Below are 25,350 nucleotides of genomic sequence, written 5' to 3' on the forward strand. Positions count from 1 at the left end.
GAATGGCTTGAACCCAGGAGGCAGAAGTTACAGTGAGCCAAGATCATGCCACTGCACTCCAACCTGGGTGAAAGAGCAAGACTCCATCCATCTCAAAAATAAATAAATAAAAATAATAGATGTTGATGTGGAAGCGGTGAAAAGGGAACACATCTACACTGCTGGTGGGAATGTAAACTATAAATGAGTGGATAAAGAAATTGTGGTATGTATATGATTGAATACTACTCAGCCATAAAAGGAAGGAATTAACGGCATTCGCAGCAACCTGGAAGAAACTGGAGACTATTATTCTAAGTGACGTAACTCAGGAATGAAAACCAAACACTGGATGTTCTCACTCATAAGTGGGAGCTAAGCTATGAGGATGCAAAGGCATAACAATGATACAATAGACTTAGGGAAAAGGGTGGGAAAGGGGTGAAGGATAAAAGACTACAAATTGAGTTCATTGTATACTGCTCGGGTGATGGGTGCACCAAAATCTCACAAATCACCACTAGAGAACTTACGTAATTAAATACCAAATCCACAAAAACCTATGAAAATAAAAGATTTAAAAATAAAATAAAATTATAAACATTTTAAAACATAGTTCCTAAAAAATTCTTCTAAAATGGAAAAAAAAAAGTTCTTGAAGGTCATATATCAGAAACTCTATTATGTTACCTCTTAATACATATATATGAGCCCACTTGCTCAACTTCTGAGAACTTATTGGGAAGCTGCTGATCACCTGTTGCAGGTGTTTTCTATCTATTGTGAGACTGTATTTCCCTGGCACTACCTGCAACGAATTACTACTTTAGAGAGAGACAGTTAACAACCACCTGACTTGACCATCACCTGGTGATGTTCACTTGACATTTCTAGTGTGGAGGGGCGGAAAGATCTCTCCTGCCCTGCACACATCTGACCAGCTACCTGCTCTAACACTTTCAGATTTTCTTTCTTTTTCTTTTTTTTTTTTTTTTTTAAGACGGAGTCTCGCTCTATCACCCAGGCCGGAGTGCAGTGGTGCAAACTCAACTCACTGCAGCCTCTGCCTCCTGAGATCACAACATTCTCCTTCCTCAGTCTCCCGAGTAGCTGGGACTACAGGCGCCTGCCACCACGCCCGGCTAATTTTTTGTATTTTTAGTAGAGACGGGGTTTCACCATGTTACCCAGGATGGTCTCGATCTCCTGACCTCGTGATTCACCTGCCCTGGCCTCCTAAAGTGCTGGGATTACAGGCGTGAGCCACTGTGCCCGGCCTTAGATTTCTTACTGTCAGATTTCAGGTAGGACAAACAGCTGATGTTTCTGGTTTTTGATTTTTTTTTTTTTTAACCAAAAGTATCCCCCCAAATGAAACTAATAAGCCTTAACCAACATTATGGCTTAGCCAAGCATGTATGAGGCAACTCCAAAGATGTGAAGGAGCAATTCAAAAACTCAAAAATCACACAAACATCAAAACAAATAAGGCTGGTCCCCTCATCCGAAATTAAATCCAGGATGCAGCAGTAAAAGCATAAAATTTTTAACTATTCAATGACAAGGTAAAGTGACTTTTATTCTTATTTTCTCAGAGGATCTAAGGCAAGCAGTTTGAGCTTACAAAAAAATTAACTTTGTTTTAGGTTAGATTTTTGCTCTGTAATTTGGTCAAAAGAAATTTTAAGGCTAGCCATAACACTATTAGGTGCCTTTATTTGAAATTCAATCCTCTGATCAACTGTTTGGAATAAGAGAGCTCTAAAATACTTTTTAACTTAGAAGTCTCAATTTAAAGAATCCATCTTCTGGCCATGGACTATTAGAATTTCCAGTGATGTATTGATTCTAAGTGACTCAACCCAACAGCCTCTTCAGTGAAAAACCAATCCCAATGATCTTTTCCCCCACCCCAACAAAATAAAATATGTACTCTCAGGAACAGGCTTAGGATAGCAAAAGACTCTTCTTGCCACAGTCCTATCGAACCAACAAGACTTGGGATGGCAAAAGTCCATGCTGGATGGGACTTCTTATGACAAGACCTCCTGGGAGCTTAACACATTTGGAAAACAAAAGAAAAAATAAAAAACCTCAGGCACTCAGGGGTGGTAAAGTAGGTGACGGTTCTTTCTCCTTCCCCTTTTTAGGCTCTTCTGTGTATAATGGGACCAGAGTCGCCCTCACTAAAGCCCATAGCATTAAAGATTATACTGGGACCCGTTGCTCTTGCATATGAGGTCAGGAGATTGAGACCATCCTGGCTAACATGGTGAAACCCCGTCTTTACTAAAAATACAAAAAAAAAATTAGCCAGGCATGGTGGCGGGTGCTTGTAGTCCCAGCGACTCAGGAAGCTGACGGAAGAGAATGGCGTGAACCCAGGAGACGGAGCTTGCAGTGAGCCGAGATCGCGCCACTGCACTCCAGCCTGGGTGACAGAGTGAAACTCTGTCTCAAAAAAAAAAAAAAAAAAAAAAAAAAAAAAAAATTCCTCCGAATTTTTCCCAAACCTCTACGTCTAGGTTACCTTTTTTCGGGAATCATGGGTTAAGTAATACAATTTGCATTATGCCCCTTAATTGAGCCTGCAAAACCGAGGCTCCAGTGACTGTAAGCAGCTGTTTGAATGCTTTTAGATACTGCTTCTGTTATGCTGATAACTGTTGTCCCGAGATAAAACCCTACCCTGAACAATTCCCTCGAACTTGGAGATCCCAAGTGGGCACCGATGACCTACTGACCCTGACTTATCAACTTACTGGCTTACCAACTGCACAGTCTTCACCTTCGTTTTCGAGGGTTCTGTCGCAATTATTTGCAACTATACCTCAGACCTGGGCACCAACATGCCAGGTCCTCACATGGGGCACCTACTGTCTGGGCCCGACCTGCAGACCCTGACCCAGCAATGGATGAACAAATACACTCAGACACAAATATCCAGTGAAACAGCAGGCTAGGTGGCCCTGTCACTCACTGATACCAAGAAGGGTCCTGTAAAGAGTTAACAGCAGAGGTCCCTGATCAGCCAGGGAAGTTCGCATTTATTTAGTACAGATTAAATGGCAAAGGTCTTGAGTAAACACCACTACAAGGTAATTGACATTGCCAACCTCCCCGAGAGTAGTTCCTCCAGCATAAGATTAAATGTTGGTTTTAGGACCGCCTGAGTAAACAAGATATTTAGATAAACTCCTCTACATTCCTGTGTATCTATGCCCTAACCTTTTAAGATTATTCAGCTGCCTTCAGCCAAACCTTTTACTGAAGCTATGCAAACCCCCAGACTTCCAAGAAGGTTTGTGACTATTTCCTATAACTATCTTTATAATTTTTCTTCTAAAATATTTTCCACCACCTTGACTGAAGTCCCACAGTTGAGAAGACAGGGAAGGGCATCAGACAAGCAAGAAAAAATTAGAAAAAGTTTGGCCATAAGAAAGTAAAATGTTGGTCAGGTCTTTCAACACAGATTTTTTTAAAAAAGGGAGATTAGGGCCATGCTATGAGGACATGGAATGGCAGCCTACGTAATGGGAACTTCATCCTACAGATAAGAGAAGTCACTGGAAAGCTTTGAGAAGGTCACAAACATGACAAACAGCATTTCCAGGAAGATTACTCTGACCAGTATTAGGCAAGATAAGTTGGGAAATGATCTTCAACTTTGGAAACTTAATAGAAATATCTAAAAGATCTAAATTTCTTTTCTTTTCATGTTTAATTTTGAAATAATTTCAGACTTTCAAAAATGTTCCAAAATTAGGCAAAGTTCTCATATGCTTTTCATTCAACTTCCCCTAATATTAACATTAAAGATATGCACCTAATAATCAAAATCAATAATGATTATTAACATTGTAAAATGAATGCCTGTACAGACCTTATCCAAATCCCCTCTGTCTTCTGACTAATGTACTTTTTCTGGATCAGGATCCAATCTAATATCATGTATTGCTCTTCATTGTACTGTTCTGTCAGTCTGCCTTAATCTGGGAGAGTTAGGATTTACCTTTAAGAGCTTCACATTTTTGAAGAGTATTGGTTACTTATTTTGTAGAATGACTCTCAGTTTGGACTTTTCTAATATTTTCTCATGATTAAACTCAGGTTATACACTTTGTACAAGAATACCACAGGGATGATGCTGCACCTTCTCCATCCATTACATTGCAATGCCCTAAGATGTCATTATCTCTGATTACTGGGGATGTTAACTTTGATTACTGGGCTAAAGTTCCTCCACCTCAAAATGACCCTTTTCCTTAAAGCATTTTTAAACAACCAATACCTGGGCCACACCACACATCAGCCAAATCAGATATACTTGAGGGATGGTACAGGCATTGGTAGGCTTTAAATGCCCTACAAGTGACTCTAATCAGTATCTGGAGTTGGAAACCTATGGCTTAGACAGTGAAGATTAGAATCCTGAAAATCACCTAGGAGACCATTCCTAAGGCTTCTCTTTAAAAAAAAAAAAAAAAATCTAATTCTAAACAGAGGCAAATACATCTGGATTTTGGCATGGACATATGGTAGAGAAATTGAGGAAAAATAGAAATCACCTGATGGGGAAACAGATGCATGAGTAGACTGCAGTCCAATAAAAAAAAAAAAAAAAAGCAGAATCAGGTGTGATGACACTTGCTTGTAATTCCAACATTTTGGGAGTAAAAGTGGGCAGATCACTTGAGCCCAAAAGTTTCAGACCAGCCTGGGATTTCACCAGCCTGGGCGAAACCCTATCTCTACAGAGACAAACACAAAAAATGAGCTAGGCAGGCTGGCACATGCTTGTGATTCCAGCTACTCAGGAGACTGAGACAGGAGGATCAGTTGAGCTCAGAGGTTGAGGCTACAGTCAATTAGGATCTTGCCACTGCACTTCAGCCTGGGTATGAGAGTGAGACCCTCTATCTTTAAATTAAAAAAAAAAGTAAAAGTAATGTTCTAAGGTCAGATGTAGTACAACAACTGCATCTTATTCTGTGATGTTTAGATGCTATAATTAAAACAGAACATGGAGGTGTTTCCGTATGAATAGCTGAAAGAGTCTATACTTTTTATGCAGCTGCATCATATTCTGTTGTGTAGATATAAGGTAGCCTGTTTAATTAACATTGTGCCAGTGAAAGTCTAGGTTGTTCCCAATATTTTGCTGTTAAACAAACAATGCAGTGAATAACCCTGATTACATGTCATTTTTTATGACTGGGACTGTAATAAATTTTTCCCAGTAAAGTTTGGGAGGCAAAAATATATATTTTTTAAATTTTCACATGCATTAAGAAATTTTACTCTACAAGGTTTGTACAAATTTTTATGTTCCCAGAAAAGTAGGGGAGGGTAATATCACCTGAGTTGCTCTCACACAAAGGTCCTGAGTGACAGGACCTTTAGGGACACAGGCACAAGGCCATATCCCTGGTGCCCACACAATGCAGGGGCATCTGGATCCTGAGAAGCTGCAGGAAAGGTGAGGGTGCCCTCTAGAGGACAACCTGCTAAGGATCAGAAAGGGGCCAAGGAAGTCAAGAGATTACAGCAGGTCTTAAACTAAGGGCAAGTTCAAGTGGAGGGCATTAAGGTTCAAGGAGCAAGCTGAGGTGAGTAAGTGGTAGAGATTGATGGAAGGAGAAGGTAAAAAGCCATCTTGGCTATCTATGAATGGTAGCATAGGGATTTTTGTATATTTTCAAAATTGTATACTGTTGGATCATTTTTAAAATATGAATAAATCCCAAACTGGACCAAGTAACGACACTGCTGGAGTCTCACTTTTGGCCAGGAGAGCTGACAACATCCTGCTCCCCCTGGCCTGGACACTGTCTGGCTCAGGGGCCTAAACCCTCTCTTATTATGGAGAAGAAGATGTTTTGAACATTCTCACCATTCACCCATTCACCTCACACACCCGTCATCCTCTCAAACCTCTTGCCCACTCCAGGATTTCATTCTTAATTTACTGAGCTCTATTTCTGTCCCTTATCCATTCCAATATGTGGTGAATCCAGGTGGTGGCTTCCGCCCATGATTTTGTAAAAAAAAAAAAAAAAAAGACTCTCAAAATTACTTTCCCTGACACCTCCTTAAACTGACCTAAACCTGCAGCCCCATGATCATTACCAGCAGCATTTGGACACTTTTTCTGGTAGTCAGATGCTTTCCATCTCTTATGAGCGTTCATTGGGAAATGTGACCCTCTCCACCCTGCATAAAGATTTCCCAGTAGAAATGAACACAGAGATACTGCCTGTGTTCCCAAAGGAAATGGTTTCTATAAGAATACGTGAAAGCTGCAATTATAGAAAAGACCAACTAAAACATACTTTATGTAGATGATTCTCACCATTCCTTTCAGAGATACATTGTAAAACATGACATTAATAATTATTCTTAAAGAATATAGCATGCATACTCTTTTCTTAAATTAATTTTAATAAGGTGGCTCCTCCCATGTGCTCAGGCTGGGTCTCTGAACAAAATTCTCCATCTTCAGTGGCAATGCCTGAGAGGATGACATGGACTTAGGCCTGATATGCAGCCATTCCTGTCTACCTTGTCCCTGCTGCACGACAGTACCAGCCCAGAACCCAAGTCTCCTGCTGAAGAGCTGAGAGAGAAAATGGAATATTCAAAGCCTCTTACCTTTTTCCAGTCCACTGCAATGGGTACCAGTGCAGTCCATTTTCCCCTGAGGACACCCACCTGCTGGTCTTTGGCTTCTAAGAGTCAGACCTCCCTGGCTTCTCTGGGTCCCAGCTGCTTTCACTCTGCTGAGCCCTGCTCTTTCCCATGGTGGTCACTCCCCCGCCAGGCATGTCCTCCAGCTCCAGCTGACAGGTCAGCCAACCCGGAACCAAGAGAATGAACAAAGATTTCAATATCTAGTATGTCCAGCAGAGATGCAACCTGTACAAAAAAATAAAGAAGTACAGATGCACACACCATCCCTGACAACATTGTGTCCCAAAACAATGTCTTCTGTGCCCCTCATTGAGGAGCTCACTGTCCCTCACCACATGGGTAAGTGCTTCCAGGATCTCTCAATTCCTCAACGGGAGGCAACACACATTTTATCATAGTACCTCAGCACAGGAAGTGGTGATAATTTACCTACTTTGATAAAGTTCCTGAAAACATCCCTACACTGCAAAATTTCCCTACGAAGGAAGACAAAAAAGACTTTCCAATTTCAAAACATGGGCCTCCTACTTTTCAAAAAAGTAGCTTTGAAATAACCAAAACAATTTTGCCAAAATAAATTGCAGAACTTGAACTTTCTTATTTGAACTCTCACAAGACATTACAACTATTAAAAACAGTGGCTGCTGGCATAAGAATACAAATAGGGACCAAAGGGATAGAATCGAGAGTCCAGAAATAAACCCTCACCCTTATAGCTCATTGCTCTTGCATAAGGGTGTCAAGATAATTTAATGGAGCAACAATCATCCTCTCAAGTAACGGTGCACCAACAACTAGATAACCACGTGCAAAACAATAAACTTAAAGAACTATGCTTCCAACCATATCAAACAATTATCTAAAAATGGATCAGTGAGTTAATTATAAGATCTATAACCATAAAAACATCTTAGAAAAAGACATAGGGGTAAAACTTAATGACCTCAAATGTGCAATGGATTCTCAGGTATGACCCAAATGCATGAGAAACAAAAAGGAAAAATAGATAAATTGGGCTAAAGATGCAAGCCTTTTGTGCATCAAAGGATATTATCAAGAAAATAAAAAGACCAAACACAGAATGACACATAATAGTTGCAAATCACACAGACAATGGTTTCATGCCCAGAATATATTAAGAACTGCTACAACTCAACAACAAAAAGACAAACCACCCAATTTATATAAATGGGCAAAGGACTCAAATGGACATTTCTTCAAAGAATATATGCAAATCATCAAGAGGGACATGAAAAGAAACTCAACATCATTAGTCATTAGGAAAATACAAAGTTAAAGCCACAATGAGATCCCACACTACACCTACAAATATGGCTACCATTCTTTTAAAATGTTAAATAACAAGTGAAAGCCTTATGTAGAATTTGGAATCCTCATACATTGCTGGTGAGATTATAAAACTGTGTAGCCACTAGGAGAAACAGTTATGCTGTTCCTCAAGAAGCTAATCATAGAATTCTCATATGAAACAGCATCCGTTCCTAGGTATATACCCAAAGAATTGAATCCAGGGACTCAAACAGGTACTTGCATGGGAATGTTGATTGCAGCATTACTCACAAAAGATAGAATGTAAAACAATCCAAGTGTTCATCAACACATGAATAAACAAATGTGGTGACACATACAATAGAATGTTTATCTACCATAAAGAGGAATGAGGCTCTGACATCCGCTGGAACATGCGTGGACTTTGGAAATATTATGCTAAGTGAAATATGTCAGAAACAAAATAAAATATATGTATAATTCCATTTATATGAAACATCAAGAATAGGCAAATTCAGACAGACAGAGAAGAGATGATCAATGTCTAGGATGGAAAATACAGGGAGTTATTATTGTTTAAAAGATACAAAGTTTCATTTTAAAATGATAAAAATTTTCTGGGAAAAACAGTGGTGATGGTAACTGAACACTGTGTATATGGTTAATTCCACTTGATTGCACATTTGAAAGTGGTTAAAATAGCACATTATTCACAGAACTGTGAAAAAATTTCTATTATTTAATTCACCCAGGCTAATGTGTCTGTTTTGGCAGCTGAAGTCCATGAATACATCACCTAGCCCAGTGTTTTCAATGAAATGTATCAGTTTTTCAATCAAGTTAGCTGGAAGCTCCTGTCCCCGGAAGAACCAGAGGTCCCAAAACAAGAGCTCCAGCAGGGGTTCAACCAGCAAAGATCCCATAGGGCAGCCTCGATGTCAGGCCCTGGATGGCATGTGAGGCTATAGTTATACAACCACGGCGTGAAAATGTAAGTGTTTTTACTACTTACAGACACTGGGGAGCACTCGGCACACCTGGAGACCACAGATACAGAGGTCAGTGAGCCCAGGCAGGGAGGAGAGAAGAGACTGGTAAGCCTGGCTTTAGTAAGTCCAGGTGTTATCTGACAGGTTTCCAGCAGGGAGCTTTAATGGATGTGTTTAAAGCAAGCAGCAAACACTGGGACAAGGAGATCATGCTGTGACTGACAAGTGGTCACTTTAAATGTGAGGGCAAACGTCAGAATTATCCATTTAAAGAAAGCAGCTGGAGAGAGGGGAGCCCAGCACACCAAGCAGGAGAGATGCCTCTAAGATTTTATCTCTGGCCACCAACTAGAGCCACTTGAACCAGATAGAGTATTGAAATCTGCCAGGGTGACCAAGGCCTGCCTCTGATGTGAGGCAAATATTTACACCTTAAAAAATGAATGCCAAGGCAGCATGACACTATAAGCACTCATGACATCCAGGGACACCAGCAGGGTGTGGTACTGTGCCCTGGAGTCAGAATCCTGGGTTCTGGTCCCTGGGAATGAGAAAATGAAAATGACTTGTCCCCTGCTCCCGTGGCATTGATCCTCCCGCCCTGCTGCTCCCTCTTCTGCTCCCAAGCCCATGTGCAGTGCTCAGCCCCAGACATCACTGCCCGCAGGGTATACACAGTGCTGCCTACTGCACACACACACAAACTCACAGAAGGTGACAAAAATCTGCGTTTGGGACTCCCGATTGTGAAAGAGGGAGAACAGTGAACATAGAGCTACAGAGAATGGGACTCACAGGGCTGGAAGGTGATGGAGCTGTAACATAACATATGTGTGACCTCGTGTGAAATGTGCAGATCCTTGTGGAATAAAACACGCAGCCTGGCCTGGGACTAGGGCCACCCACACTTCCCTTGCCGTCCACCAGTGGGCGGCAGAGTCCCTCCAGCCTGGAGCTTTCCCAGGGGATGCCGACCTCCCTCATCTGAAACTATAGCCGAGAAGGGTCCACCCTCACCAGGGTCACCTCGGCACAAGTCCTCAACGTCCTCCGTGCTCCCCACATGGACTCTGTCAGCTCCTCCCCGACCTGGCGGCCGCCAACCTGACACCACTCCCTCTGCAGGCAGCTCCTGCCCCACACACCTGCTCCTTCCCTGGGATCAGCTAAAAAGACATCCCCCAGGGCAGCGCTGGTGCACGCGACTCCACATTGGGCGCTTTCCCCTCATGACCTCCCTACATCCTCATCAACTCTTTCTGTCACTGCTCCCTAAATGCCCGTCCACGCTCCATCTGTCCTGTTCTCTGGGGCATCCCAGGCCAAGCCTAGTGCTGACACAGACCAGAGCTTGCCTGAGGGCCCACAGCCTCCCCGGGAATCAGTCAGGCACCCTATGACCTGTCTACCCGCTGCCCCCCGGGGGGCTCAGAGCGCATGTGATGGTCACACACAGGCATCATCCAGGATGTGGCCACCTATCCCCGCCTGTCCCTTGGGAAGACAGACCTCTCCAGTGTGCCTGCCGGAAGAAGGGGGTATTATTGCTCTTTGCTCCCAGAACACAACTCACCCCCATGTGCCCTCTCAGGTGTGAGCAATGTCCCTCCAGACAGGCTCTCTGGCGACTGCCTGTTCCTCCTCTAGAGAGCAGCTTGGCCAGGTCAAAACCCTCAGGACAGACTCCTGGGTATGTTAGCACATGGAGGACTGAGCCCATCACGACCACGGAATAAGTCGGGATGAATCTCTCCAGCTCTGAGCCCCTGCTCTGTCCCAGGCTCCTGTTCTGCGTCTCAACAAGCCATGTTCCACAGGGTTCCTGGGTAACTTCCCACCTCCTCCTGCACCACCATGGGGAAGGTGTGGTGTCCACAGGACAATCAGATGGGCAGAGAAGAGAGGACACCAAAGATAGTCAGGAAGAAATGAGAAACCCTGAGGCCCAGCTCAGCCACCAGACCCCAGGGAACAATAGAGTGACTGAGAACGGTCCCTTTGACCATGGGACTCACAGCCCCCACTGAGCAACCAGCACAGGCTCTCCTCCCAAGGGGCTTGAGAGATTCACCCTGCACACCTCCAGGAAGGACAGTTTCCTCTGGGAAACCCAGGTCCTGAATATCCATCCTTGGAAGCTGCAGTCAAGCTAGACACAATTAGAGAAACGAAGGGTTCCTGTCACCAGGTGACACACAACTCACCCACAGCACAATGGGGTGTCCCTGTGACAGTGACCTGGTGCAGCTCCAACCTCCTGCACTGAAGGGGAGAGGCAGATGGGGACGAAAGAGGGCAAAGGGTATGAATGTGCACCCCAAACCAGAGCCATTGGGACAGCAGGAGGCTGAGGCCCAGGACTGTGCTTGCCCAACCTACAGGGTATGTGTGTGTCTGTGTGTGTCTCTTTTGTGTGTGTGTTTGTGTTTCTGCACATAGTGTGTGTTGAGGTTTGGTAACAGAATCACTGTTGAAAAAGGCAGAGGCCTCCACAATTCCCAGGGACCTGACACACAGACAAAAGGAAAAAGAGAAGGAAGGACAAGGAGGCTGGACAGAGAGGGGAGGGGACAGAGAGGTGTCCTGGGCACAGACCCCACCCATGAGCCTGAGAAGTGCTCCTGCCCCGGGAAGAGGCTCAGCACAGGAGGAGGAAGGACAGCACAGCTGACAGCCGTGCTCACAAAGTTTCTGGATCCCAGGATCATCTCCACAGAGGAGAACATGCAGGCAGCACAGGCCATGGGGCCCCTCTCAGCCCCTCCCTACACACTGCACATCACCTGGAAGGAGCTCCTGCTCACAGGTGAGGAGAGAACTTCCTGGGAGAGGACAGGAGGAGGAAGCAGAATGATTGGATGGGGTTTCCTGAGGAGGATGCGGTTCTAAAAAATAAAAGAAGTCAGCACTTTGGGAGGCTGAGGTGGGTGGATCATGAGGTCAGGAGATCAAGATCAGTCTGGTCAACATAGTGAAGTCCCCTCTCTACTAAAAATACAAAAAATTAACCAGGTGTGGTGGTGTGCTCCTGTAATTCTAGCTACTCGGGAGGCTGAGGCAGGAGAATTGCATGAACCTGGGAGGCAGAGGTTACAGTGAGCTGAAATGGCGCCACTGCATGCCAGCCTGGGCGACAGTACGAGACTCTGTCTCAAAAAGAAAAAAAAAAAAAATACAGGAAAGAAGGCTCTGTTGGAGCCTGGATAGGGGAAAATATACCAGAGAGGGACAGGGGTCAAAACAGGAAAATCACATTGCACTGGAATTGGTAAGAGGTAGGAAAATCTCAAGTGTTCCTTTTTGCTGGTTAATCATCACTGGACACCACATTTTGAAAAATGATAATAATAACTACTACTAGATGACACTTCAAATGAAAATATAAGCAGGGCATGAAACACTGTCCTCAGCAAAAAACCTCAACAATTGGAGAAAGCCAAAAAAAAATACTCTGGGCAGGCAGGACCCTGGAAACTCTCACATGTACAGGAATCTATAGCCTCTCCAAGGCACTGATGTGCAACCACGATCAAAAGTCCCTGTCCTTATGGAACTCATGCTGTCATGGGGAGGAAGGCAGACATGCAAAGAGATCTAGAATGTGAGGTCAGGTGTTGACAAGAGCTCCGGAGGGAGCAGAGCAGGGAAAGACCAGAAAGGGAAGACCCAGGGTCTCCGAAGGAAGTGTCAGGAAAGAAGTCTAAGGACGCCCTGATGTGAGCAGGACCTGAAGGCAGTGTGGAGAGAGCTGTGCAGACCCCTGGGGAAGAGTATTCCAAACAGACAAATGCCAAGGTCGGAAGTGTTGAAGGAACGGGGGTCATGCTGCTGACCTTGACCCAGTAGGACAGTAGGACACACACACACACATTCACAAACACACACACACAAAAGGTATATGTGTGTGTTTCTGAGTGTGTGTGTGTGTGTGTGTGTTTTCAAGGCTGATGACTGAAGAGATCCTCTCAGGACCCAGGACCCCATCTTTTCACCCCAATACATAGGTCTCAATATTGACTGATGCTCTCTCCACCTCCTAGCATCACTTTTAATCTTCTGGAACCCGCCCACTACTGCCCAAGTTGTGATTGAAGCCCAGCCAGCCAAAGTTTCCGAGGGGAAGGATGTTCTTCTACTTGTCCACAATTTGCCCCAGAATCTTGCTGCCTGCATCTGGTAAAAAGGGCAAATAATGGACCTCCAATATTACATTACAGCATATGTAAGAGATGCTGAAACAATTATATTTGGGCCTGCATACAGTGGACGAGAAACAGTATATTCCAATGCATCCCTACTGATCCAGAATGTCACCCAGAAGGACACAGGATCCTACACCATACAAATCATAAAGCGAGGTGATAAGACTAAAGGAGTAACTGGACATTTCACCTTATACCGTGAGTGATTCCACATGATCCCTGGGTGTTGGAGGGTGGGGGTCACTTCTATTTTGCACACACAGGATGGTCAGGCCTGGACTGTGCCTGTGTCCCTCTCTGCATTATGTCCCATGTTGGGGTTTTGGCATTTAGTGTAGGACACACACAGAGGAGACAAACTTTAACAGACCAGAATTCCTTTCCTGCCTCCAGACCCTGCAGACACTTGCTGCACAGGAAGGACAGTCTGATGGGGTGGGGGGTGCTCAGCAGTAGGAGATCAACCTCAGCCAAGCACCTCATGCCCTCTTCATAAATTTGACCCTCAGAAAGACCCCGGAGAACTGAGTAGGGCTTTGCCAAAGAGGACCCCTGAGATACTCTCAGAGAAGCTTAGCCCAAGAAGCCTCAACCTCAGACCCCTGTCCCTAAATCCTTACTCCAGATAAAGCTGAGGAGCCGGTGCCAGGCCTGGGTTGTGGCAGGGCTTACTGGGACCAAGGATTTAACAGCTGTCTGAGGACTGTGTCTCCTGGAGCTGCTCACTGCCAGGGCTCAGCCCTCAGAGCCTCATCTGGGCAAGGACAGAGCTTTCTTCACCTGAGACTCAGAGTGGAGAGGACAGAAAGACAAACTTTGTAGGCCATCAGTCAACTGCCTTGTGAGGCTTAGGACACTCCATAGAAACTCTAATGTCCCCAGAAGCAGAAACAGAAGAGAGAAAATGTACCTGGCAGCAGCTTGTCCACAGGGATCTGACCTAAAGGTGCTCTCTCATGAGAGTGAATAATAATAAATGCTGTTTGTGTGAACACCTCCACTGTGCCAAGCATTAGGTCAGGTGACTGTGAAGAATTTACAATTTATTCACCGATAACATGAAAACCCACAGTCCATTTGCCATTTAGCTTATTTGACTGAGAGAAAACTGAGGCACAGGAAGGCACAGTCACTGAGCCAGAGTCACACAAACACAAAAGGCAGATCGGGGTCACATGAGGTCTGTCTGCAGCCACAGACCCATCCTCTCCTCCACCAGAAGTGAGGGCATATTGGGTTCCAAGGACCTCATAGTCATTTATTGGCTCAAATCCTCTCTTCTTAGGCATCCAAACATCAGAGGAGTGAGAGCAAATGCTCAGCTGATTAGTCTGCACTCCAGAACTAAATTACCTGCCTCAACTGTCAGAGTCAGTGTAAAAAAATGTCCAGGCCTCCACCTCAGATCTTAACTCCTATCACTGAACCTGAAATCCTGTTTCCCAAAGTGTCCATGTCACTGGCATAACAGGATAAAGGACAGGACCTTGTTTTCTTTCACCACACACACCCCGCACCAGCACAGGCCCAGTGAGAGACAAACACTCAGGAGCTCTCACATAACAAATGAAGGAATTGAATGAAGAAACAAATGATTCATAACCTCATTAGAGGCTGAATCTTGGATGCAGAATCCTAGGAAGTTCTAGCCACACCTGTCCCTTTTCCTTCAGAGGCTGACACCCATGTTTCATCCCCCCACTACCTCTTGCCCCTAAAGCCACCCCACTTCATGTATGACTCTGAAGCTCTTTGGCCACTGGAGGGTTTTCAGGGCTCCCTGGTCCTGGACTGTGGAACTGGGGGTACCTGGTCCTTGGGGTCTCTGAAGTCACTGTAGCCCCTGCTGTTCACTGCCATACTGTCTCTGCCTCTCTCTGCTTCTCTGTGTCCCTCATCTCCCTCCCACTTCATTCTAACTGGCAAACCCTGTTCTGCACACGTTCTTCCTCCACCCCTAGCCCTTCCCCAGACAATCCCTCTAACTAGGCTGACTGTTCTGTTCCCTTCCTGCTAACACTGTGGTCTGGCCCACCTCCCAGGAAATGGGAAAGGCACAGAAATCACCTGGAACTGCCACTCCTGCCAGGTTTCATCTCCAGCCAATGTCCCCAGGTCACTAAGCAAATGAACTTCCACTGTATCCCCATCCAGGGCTCTGTCCCTTTGTGAAGCTCATCTGTGGACAAGACTGTGGGACAGGGAAAGGCAGCTCCTCCATCCACTCTTATAATTCCCAGACAAGTTCTTCTGGCCTCCTGCACAAACAAAACCAATTTATCCCGATGGTGATTTGCAGTAAAGAAAGATTTTAATGACTCCAAGTCTGCCAAACAGAAGGACAGAGGTTTATTATTACTCAAATCAGCCTCCCTGGTGGAAAAGGGGTTAGAGATTTTCAAGGATAGTTTCAGGGGCACAGAACTAAAAAATGGGTACTGCTGACTTTTTGGGGATGGAATCATGGGGGTGGAGGGAAATGATCTGTTTGTGCTTGAATCCGCCTCTAGGTGGGGACCACGTGACTGGCTGAGCCATTAGTCATGGGTATGGATGAGGTCAGCCAGTTGCCAGAATGCAAAGAATGAGAAACATCTCAAAAGACCAATCTCAGGTTCTACAATAGTGATGTCATCTATAGGAGCAATTAGTTACAAATTTTGTAAACTCTGGCCAAATGACATTTGAGGAGTAAGGGATTATAGAAACTGTGCCTACATGTTAGCAGAATTCAGTTCCCTCCTATAATCTTAGTCTCATGGTCTTTCACCAGTTTTAGAAAGACAATCCCTGGGCAAAAGAAGGGTATTAGTGTTATGGAGGAACTATTATCATTCTTGCTTCAAAGTTAAACCATAAACTAAATTCCTCCCATGGTTAGCCTGGCCTATGTCCAGGAATCAGTGAGGACAGCCAGCCTGAGACTAGATGCCAGATGGAGTCAGCCATGCTAGTTTGCTGTCACTGTTGTAAACTTTGCACTGACTCACCAGGGTATCAGAGGCTGGACAGGTCTGCAGTCTCCAAAGCCCATGGGCTGATTTCACCCATTTCACTCATGACTCCATCCTCAACCTACCATGGAGCTCACATTCTCCAGTCACTTCCTAGAGACTTCTGGTTTCCTGTCAGTCATATAACAAGCTTGAAATTTGTCACTCGGTTCTAACAGTAAGTAAAAAGCTGCAAAACCTCAAAAGTCAACAACTCATTAAAATCCCCCAGAGATGGCCAGGCACAGTGACTCACGCCTGTAATCCCAGCACTTTGGGAGGCTGAGGCGGGCAGATCACGAGGTCAGGAGATCGAGACCATCCTGGGTAACACGGTGAAACCCTGTCTCTACTAAAAATACAAACAAATTAGCTGGGCATGGTGGCAGGCACCTGTAGTCCCAGCTACTCAGGAGACTGAGGAAGGAGAATGGTGTGAACCTGGGAGGCAGAGCTTGCTGGAGCCACGATCGTGCCACTGCACTCCAGTCTGGACAACAGAGCGAGACTCCATCTCAGAAAAAGAAAAAAAAAGGGCTGTTAGAGAAATGAAGAATGCTTTTGATGCTTACTGGTAGACTGTACACAGCTGAGGAAAGAATCCCTGGCTTGAGGATGTGTGAATAAAAACTTCCCAAACTGAAACAGGAAAGTTCAAAAAAGGGGGGAAAGAAAGTGGAACAACATATTGAACTTCATATTTAATACTTTGTATTGACAATAGCAATTTTTAAATGTTGTAGTTGTGGGACAACTACCAAGGCTGTAACATACACGTAGTGGAAATACTGGTGGTTTTGAGGACCTGTTGCAGGTGGCCAGGTGGGTACTACCTGATGGTTTTACTGCCTGTGCCACATATGATTGTTTCCTCCTGATGGTGCCATTTTCATAAGTTGGGGTTCTTCGTGTGGGGGACACATGAGCCATTGGCATCTCACTTAGACTCTTCCTAATTCACACAAACTTAACCTCCAGTTGTATTTCCTGAGGTTAAGAGAAAATGAAGAAAGCATTTCACATACCTGTTTTGGGCTCCTCCCCGTTTTTCCTAACTCTGCACAGAAATTAGAAACAGGGAGTTCTTTCTATATTTACTAACATAACACATATCCCTTCTTTTAATTCGGCATCATTCCTCCCTTTATGTAATTGACACACTGGCCAGTTCTGTCCTTTTAATGGGACTCTCTCTACTTAAGGAGTTGCTAATTTCAAATCACCTTTGGCATCTTTCTTTGAGCATAATGTGATCCTGCTGGAATTCACAGCACACCTAAACCTTAATTGGGCATCAAGAGAAATATTACTACCAGCAATTGATCTTAGATGTTTAGACCATCAGTAAAAATTTCCACTTACAACAACATTTTAATGTTTCCTCCAAATTTTGTTTTGTTTTGTTACTAGAGTCAGAACATAACATGAGGTCTAAACTCCTGACAACTTTTTATGGGAAAATTACAGTATTACAAATTGAGCATCCCAAATCCAGAAATCCAAAATCTGAAATGCTCCAAAATCCAACACTTCTGACCATTGATGTGATGCTAAAAAGAAGTGCTCACTGGAGCATTTTGGATTTTAAATTTTTCATATGTGGGATGCTAACCCAGTACATCTACTGCGTTTATTCCAAAAAAAAAAAAAAAAAGTTAGAACTCAAAAACACTTGGTTTTAAGCTTTTTGCATAAGGAACACTTTATCTGTATGAACTGCAGGTATGAAGCTGTACAGGAGATCTCTACAACCTCTTCATCCTTCATAACTAAAACCACACACCTAGGGAACAATGATCTATTCCCCCGACCCCAGCTCCTGGAAACTACTATTCTACTCTCTGATTCACTCTGGAATCCACTGAGATGAGGTACACCAAATAGTCAAACTCATAGAATCAGAGAGTAGAATGTCTAATGAGAGAAAGTATCTGCAAGATTTCTTCCCAAATATTGGTCTAGTAGCCACCAAACATATATGGTGCATGAGGGCCAGACTTCCATCCTCAGTTCATGTTCGCCCTTTCCACCAGTCAGTTCTGCATTTGCAAACATCCACATGTATTTCTAGAAAGATCCACATGGTCCTCACCTGCCCTCTACAGGGGGAAGGGAACATCATGGACCCAGAACAGGGAACATGGTCTTGATCCAAAGTTATCAGCTCTTGCCTGTCCCCTTCACTCTTTGTAGGTCATTCCTTGGACTCTGCTCTATCTTTAGAGGCCACTGGTTAAAGTCAGTCACTATGAGACAGCTGGGAAAACTGCCCCACGTTGTGGTTCCACTGCCTGATGACTGAACTGACCTCCAGGCTTGAAACTGGTCTCCCCAGTGTTATCTCTGCTGAAGTACCCAGTCCCAGGCCAGGCTTCCCAGTACCCAAAGGGTTTAAGGACAATGGGGAGTTCCATCATCCATCTCTAGGATGTCCTTGGAAAGGGAAGCTGCAGAGAAAACAAACCTTGGGGGGCAAAGTAAGACTGAAACTAAGAAGATTCCAGCACTGCATGCTCCAGGTGAGGACCACAGGGTGGGCCAGGCAGGCAGTTGGAGAGGGAGGGACTCAGAGAGGCAACAGGGTCTGTGACTACTGGTCCCATGTCTTTCCATGACCTAATACTGCTGCTCAATTCACACTTGAGAAAGTCTGTGCTTCTCCCACATAAAGCAGGCAGCCTCACAATCTCTGAGCCCTCAGATTGCCATGCATCACTCTTGTAACACACACTCCTGCGATGGGCTTTTAAGGACTTGGGTGGGCTGAGAGGTGGGAAATGCCAACTCTGATTTAAAAATGTCTTTGGAGGAATCAAAGGTGCCACACAGGGCAATCTTCTCTCTGTCATCTGCACAGTGGAGACTCCCAAGCCCTCCATTTCCAGCAGCAACTTAAACCCCAGGGAGGCCGTGGAGACTGTCATCTTATCCTGTGATCCTGACACTCAGGATGTAAGCTATCTGTGGTGGATAAATGGTCAGAGCCTCCCTATCAGTCACAAGTTGCAGCTGTTCAAAACCAACAGGACCCTCTTATATTTGGTGTCACAAACGATACTGCAGGACCCTACGAATGTGAAATGAAGAACCCAGTGAGTTCCAGCCGCAGTGACCCAGTCACCCTGAATCTCCTCCATGAGTATTTTCTGTTTCTCTGTAAGCCAGGCGGCCATCCCAAATACACATGGCCAGAGGCCAGGCCTCTCACTCCCTCTCAGGTCCAAGTACAGAGACCTTTACCCCTGGACATCAAAGCTGGCCATGACTACTAAGAGTAGGCTTAGGCTTGATCAACAATGGGAGAGAAGAGGTTGCCCCTGTCATGGGAGACTCAGGGTCCACAGCTTATGATGGGAGAAAAAGGTGAATGTCTCAGGCTCCAGATCAGTGAACACAGCAGGGATTTGACTGGGACTTCAGTGTTGTGACTTAGCTCACAGGGTCACTGTGGCCCTTCCACAGACCAGGATTTTCCCTTCCCTCTGACAATATCACCTGTGACTTTATTCTCTTTGCTCCAGATGGCCTGGATGCCCCCACCATTTCTTCTGCATACACCTATTACCATACAGGGGAACTCCCCAAGCTCTCCTGCCTCACAGACTCTCACCCACTGGCACAGCATTCTTGGCTGATTGATGGGAAGTTCCAGCAATCAGCACAAGTGTTCTTTATCTCCCAAATCACTAAAACATATACAGGGGTCTATGTCTGTTTCATCCATAACTCAGCCACTGGTGGAACAAATCTCATAATCAAGAGGATCATAATCCATGGTAAGTGGATCCCTGGAGCATTGGCAATATGTTTTCCAGTGAAGCCTATCTGGCTATCAGGGAAGAGTCACCTGCCCTCTGCAAAGGGAGAGGGAAAATCAAAAACCCAGGACAGGGAACATATTTCTGCTCCAAAACCACCAGCTTTTTCCTGTCCCGTTCACTCTTTCTAGATCATTCTTTAGACTACACACTAACAATGAACAATCTGAAAGGAAATTAAGAAAACAATTTCAATTAACATTAACATCAAAAGGAATAAAATATTTTTGAATAAGTTAAACCCAAAAGGTCAAAGGGTTATACCCTGAAAACTCCAAAACATTACTGAAAGAAACTAAAGACGACATCAATATATGGAAGACATTTCATTCTCACAGATTGGAAGAATCAATAATGTTAGGAAGACAATATTACCCAAAGTGAGTTCCAGATTCAAAGCAACCCCTACCAGAATTCCAGTAACATTTTTTGCAGAATTACAAAAATCTGTCCTAAACCTGACCTGACAGGTTCTTATTAATGACTGCCACAACAGAGACACTGAGAAAAATATGCAACCATGAAAAGGTGGAAAGTTTTGATGATATAGAAAATAGCAAACAGCCTTTCTCATATCCCAAAGGCTTCAAAAATATACAAGCGCAGCATGGCCAGTATGGAATTGATCAAAAACTAATCACCAAGCTAGAAATGTGGTGTGAGGAAAAAAAAAATCAAGAATGTATTTGGCCTATCACCTCCCACTTTTGCATACTAATCTGATGCTGAAAAGAAATGCTCACTGGAACATTTTAGATTTTGAATCTTTCAGATTTGGGATGCTAAACCAGTAAGTATATGACAAATATTTCAGAATCAAAAAATGTCAGAAATCCAAAACACTTTTTGTCCTAACTCTTATGGATAAGAAATACTCAATCTGTGTGAACTGTAGGCATCAAACTGTACAGCAGATCTCTAGAATCTCCACATCTGGCATAACAGAAACTGCACACCCATGAACAACTTCTGATCCTCCCCAATCCCAGCTCCTGGAAACCAGCAGTCTCTTCTCAGATTCACTCTGGAATCCACTTCCATGAGGTCCCTAGAGTAGTCAAACAAATGGAATCGGAGAGTAGAGTGTCCTATGAAAGAAAATGTTTGCAAAAGTTCTCCCTAAATTTGTCTCATATCCATCAAACACACATGGTCCATGAGGACCAGATTTCCAGCAGTTCATTCCCACCCTTTCCACCAGTCAGTTCTGCATTTGCAAATCTCCACATATATTTCTGGACAGGTCCACATAGACCTCACCTGCCCTCTGCAGAAGGAGAGGAAACTTACAGAACCCAGAACAGGGAACATGGTTCTACTCCAAAGCCACCAGCTCTTGCCTGTCCCCTTCACTCTTTCTAGATCGTTCCCTGCACTCTGCTCCATCTTTGGAGGTCACTGGCTCAAGTAAGTCATCATGAAACACCTGCAAAAACACTGCCCCACCTTGTGCCTCCACTGCCTGATGACTGAACTGACCTCCAGGCTTGACTCTGGTCTCCCCTGTCTTATTTCTGCTGAAACATCCAGTCCCAGGCCAGGCTGCTCAGTGTCTTCAGGGTTTCAGGACAATGGGAAGTCCCATTATTGCTCATCTCTAGAATGTCCTTGGAAATGGAAGCTGCAGAGAAATCACATCTAAGGGGACAAAGTAGGATAGAATTTGGAAGGGGCATAGGAGTTGCACATTCCAGGTAAGGAACCCAAGGTGAGCCAGTCAATCAGCTGATTAGACAGGGACTGGGAGGGGTACGAAGGACTGTGACTCCCACTGATGTGTCTGTCCATGACCCAACACTGTTGCTCAATTCACACTTGAGAAAGTCTGTGCTTCACTAAGACAGAGCACGCAGCCTCACAGTCTTTGAGCACTGAGATCATCATGCATGTCTTGTAACACACGCACCAGCTATTGACTTTCAAGGACTTGGGTGGGCTGAGAGGTGGGAGATGCCAACTCTGATTGAAGGATGTCTGTAGAGGAATCAAAGGTGCCACACAAGACAATCTTCTCTCTGTTACCCACACAGTGGAGCTGCCCAAGCCCTACATCACCAGCAACAACTTCAACCCCATGGAGAATAAGAATGCTGTAGCCTTAACATGTGAACCTAAGACTCAAAACTACACCTACGTTTGGTGGGTAAATGGTCAGAGCGTCCCGGTCACTCCCAGGCTAAAGCAACCCGGTGAAAACAGGATCCTCATTCTCGCCAATGTCACAAGAAATGACACAGGATCCTACAAATGTGAAATACAGGATCGAGTTGGTAGCATTCGCAGTGACCCAGTCACCCTGGATGTCCTCTGTGAGTATATTTGGGTCATCTGTGGGCCAGGCCACCAGTTTAAATCCAAATGACCAGAAGCCAGGCATCTCAGTTTCTCTCAGGTCCAAGTACAGACACTGTTATTTCTGGACACCCAAGCAGGCCATGACTCCCTGCCCTGGGGAAACCTGGGTAGGCACAGCCTTAACCAAGAATATAAGGGGAGGGGATGCTCTTGTCATGGGAGACTTGGGGCCTACAGCTTGTGATGGGAGAAACAGGTGAATACCTCAGGCCTTGGCTCAGTGAACACAGAAGGGGTTTGGCTCGGCCTTGAGGGTGTGTCTTGGCTCAGAGGGACACTGTCCCTTTAAGAGACCAGGAGCATCCCCTTCCCTCATGCTACATCACCGATGTCTTTATTATCTTTACTCCAGATGGTCCAGACGTCCCCAGGATTATCCCTCCATTCACCTATTACCATTCAGGAGAAAACCTCTACTTGTCCTGCTTCGCGGACTCTAACCCACCGGCAGAGTATACTTGGACGATTAATAGGAAGTTTCTTCAATCAAGACAAAAGCTCTATATCCCCCATATTACTACAAAGCATAGCGGGCTCTATGGTTGCTCTGCTCGTAACTCAGCCACTGGCAGGGAAATTTCCACATTCAAGAAAATCAAAGTCTCTCGTAAGTGGATCCCTGCATCATGGGCAATAGGGTTTTAGGTGGAGTCTATCTGGCTTTCAGAGAAGAGTCAGGAAAACATTTTAATTCCCAGCCTGTGTCCCATGGGCAGAAGCAAATCCTAAATTCTCCTCCTGAACCCTCCCAATTTGTCTCTACAGACCCTCTTCTCTTTCTTTTTCTGTTTTCTCATGGCTGACTTTGTGTCCAGCCTGAGAAAAGTAGGGAGGGGGCTTTGAGCCCTATGTGGTGGAAGAGGCTTCACAGAGGGACAAGAAGGAGAGTCTTCAAGATCAAATTGCTTTTCGCTGTCACCAACACATCCGTTTCTGCCACATCTTTGATTTCTTTTACCTACTCCATCAGCTAAAAGGAACATCTGAGGCTCTGAAACATGCTCACATTATTCCCCCAAATGAGAGGAGGAAGCCCCTTGGATGAGAGAGGAGCAGCTCAGACTGCTGCCTGCTCTGCTCTGGGCTTCTCCGGTGACTGGCCCTGCCTGACTCCACCTGGGGTGGGACAAGCATGTGTGGAGAAAGAGCCCTGGTGGCCTGTCCTGAATTCAGCTAAATCGAGCTGCCAGTTGAAGTGAAGCCTAGTCTGCAGGGAAATAAGAACAGAGGGAGCCTTGGGGCAGACTCTTGAACTGTGTCCTGGCTCTGAAGTCACCGGCTGTATGAGGCTGTGGGCATAGCACATGGGACACAGCACAGAGGACAGTGAGTGATGCACACTTGGAGAAATAGTGAGATTCACCTCTGGGGCTCTGCATGGCAGGAAAGGGGCAATGCCAAAAAGCATGTATTTATAGGGTATAAGACTACCAGGACACTTTATATATATATATATATCTAATATAAGACTTATCATTAACTAAGTGTGCAATTTAGTGTTGTGTAACCATCACACTATCCATTTCCAGAACTTTTTCCTTTTACCATATTAAATCTCTGGATCCAAAAAACAGTAACTCTCACTCCTTCCCCTAACCCTTAGCACCCACCATTCTACTTTCTGTCTCTATGTAACTAGCTATTCTATCTTTTATAAATGGAATTATATAATAATTATCCTTTTGTGTCTGGCTTATTTCAGTTAGCATAATGTCTTCAAGTTTCATCCTTTTTGCACGATGTATTGGAATTTTATTCCTTTTAAGGTTGAATAGCATTTTGATTTATTTAGATACACTTCATTTGCCTACCCACTTATCTTTCAAAGGACAATGGACTTTTCCGTTGCTTCCATTTTTTGGCTATTGTGAGTAATGCTTCTCTGACCATCAATGTGCAAATACTTGTTCAAATTTCCTTCCACTCTATAGGCAGTATATCCAGAAGTGGAATTGCTGGATCGAATGGTAATTTATTGTTTAATTTTTTGAGAAAGAGCCACACCACTTTTTACAGTGGCTATAACATTTCCCATTCCCATCAGCAATGCTCCAATTTTTCCATCTATTTGAAAACACTTGTTATGTGTTGCTGTCGTTATTGTTTATCAAAGCCATCCTAAAGTGTGTGAGGTGGTGTCACATTGTGGTTTCGATTTGTATATCTCTAAGTATTCGTGACACTGAGGAACTCTGCATGGGCTTATTGGATATTTGTATATCTTCCTTGAAGAAAACTCTATTTTAATCCTTTGTTCATTTTTTAATTGGGTTTTTGGATGTTTGCTGTTGTTGACTTGTAGTTTTTCATGTATTCTGGAAATTAATTTCTTATCACACTTATAATTTGCAAATATTTTTCTCATTTCATGGGTTGCCTTTTTACTTTCTTGATAATGTTCTTTGATAAATAAAAGGTTTTGATTTTTATGAAATCCAATTTATCCATTTTATTTATTGCCTATGCTTTTGTTGTTACAACCAAGAAATCATTGTGAAATCCAATATCATGAAGCTTTTCTCCTATGTTTTCTTCTAAGAGTTGTATAGCTTTTACTTTTAAATTAGATCTTTGATCTATTGTGGGTTAATTTTTGTATATAGCGTTAGGTAAAGGTTCCACTCATTCTTGCCCTTGGATATCCAGCTTGCCCAATATCATTTCGTCAGAATACTGTCCTTTCAACATTGAACGATCTTGGCATGATTGATGAAAATCATTTTGCCATATATGCAGGTATTTCTTTCTGGGTTCTTTGTTCTATTTCACTAATTTCTATCTCCTCCTTTATTCCAATACCACACTGTATTGGTTACTTGGGCTTTGCAGTAAATGCTGAAATCAGGAAGTGTGAGTCCTCCAGCCTCATTCTTCCTCTTCAAAGTTTTCTGTCTATTTAGAGTCATAAAATTCAATATAAATTTTAGGACAGATTTTTCCTTTTCTGCAATAATGTCACTGAGATTCTGATAGGAATTGTATTGAATCTGCAACTCACTTTTGGTAGCATTGTCTTCCTAACAATATTGAG

At 44.2% G+C, this 25,350-nt stretch overlaps 1 long non-coding RNA gene and 1 pseudogene across 2 annotated transcripts in view; one reads left to right on the plus strand and one right to left on the minus strand.

Moving 5' to 3' along the window:
- Positions 1-6,459: 6,459 nt before the first annotated feature.
- LOC140711854 (uncharacterized) overlaps positions 6,460-25,350 on the minus strand; it is a 591,910-nt gene continuing 573,019 nt past the window's right edge. For both annotated transcript variants that reach the window (XR_012093165.1, XR_012093163.1), the window contains exon 4: positions 6,460-6,897. This is a non-coding gene — a long non-coding RNA (uncharacterized lncRNA). The remainder of the gene's footprint in view (positions 6,898-25,350) is intronic.
- Positions 11,694-25,282, plus strand: LOC119623445 (pregnancy-specific beta-1-glycoprotein 7-like; annotated as a pseudogene).

Source organism: Chlorocebus sabaeus, chromosome 6 (assembly GCF_047675955.1).
Source record: "Chlorocebus sabaeus isolate Y175 chromosome 6, mChlSab1.0.hap1, whole genome shotgun sequence".
Taxonomy (NCBI): Eukaryota; Metazoa; Chordata; class Mammalia; order Primates; family Cercopithecidae; genus Chlorocebus; species Chlorocebus sabaeus.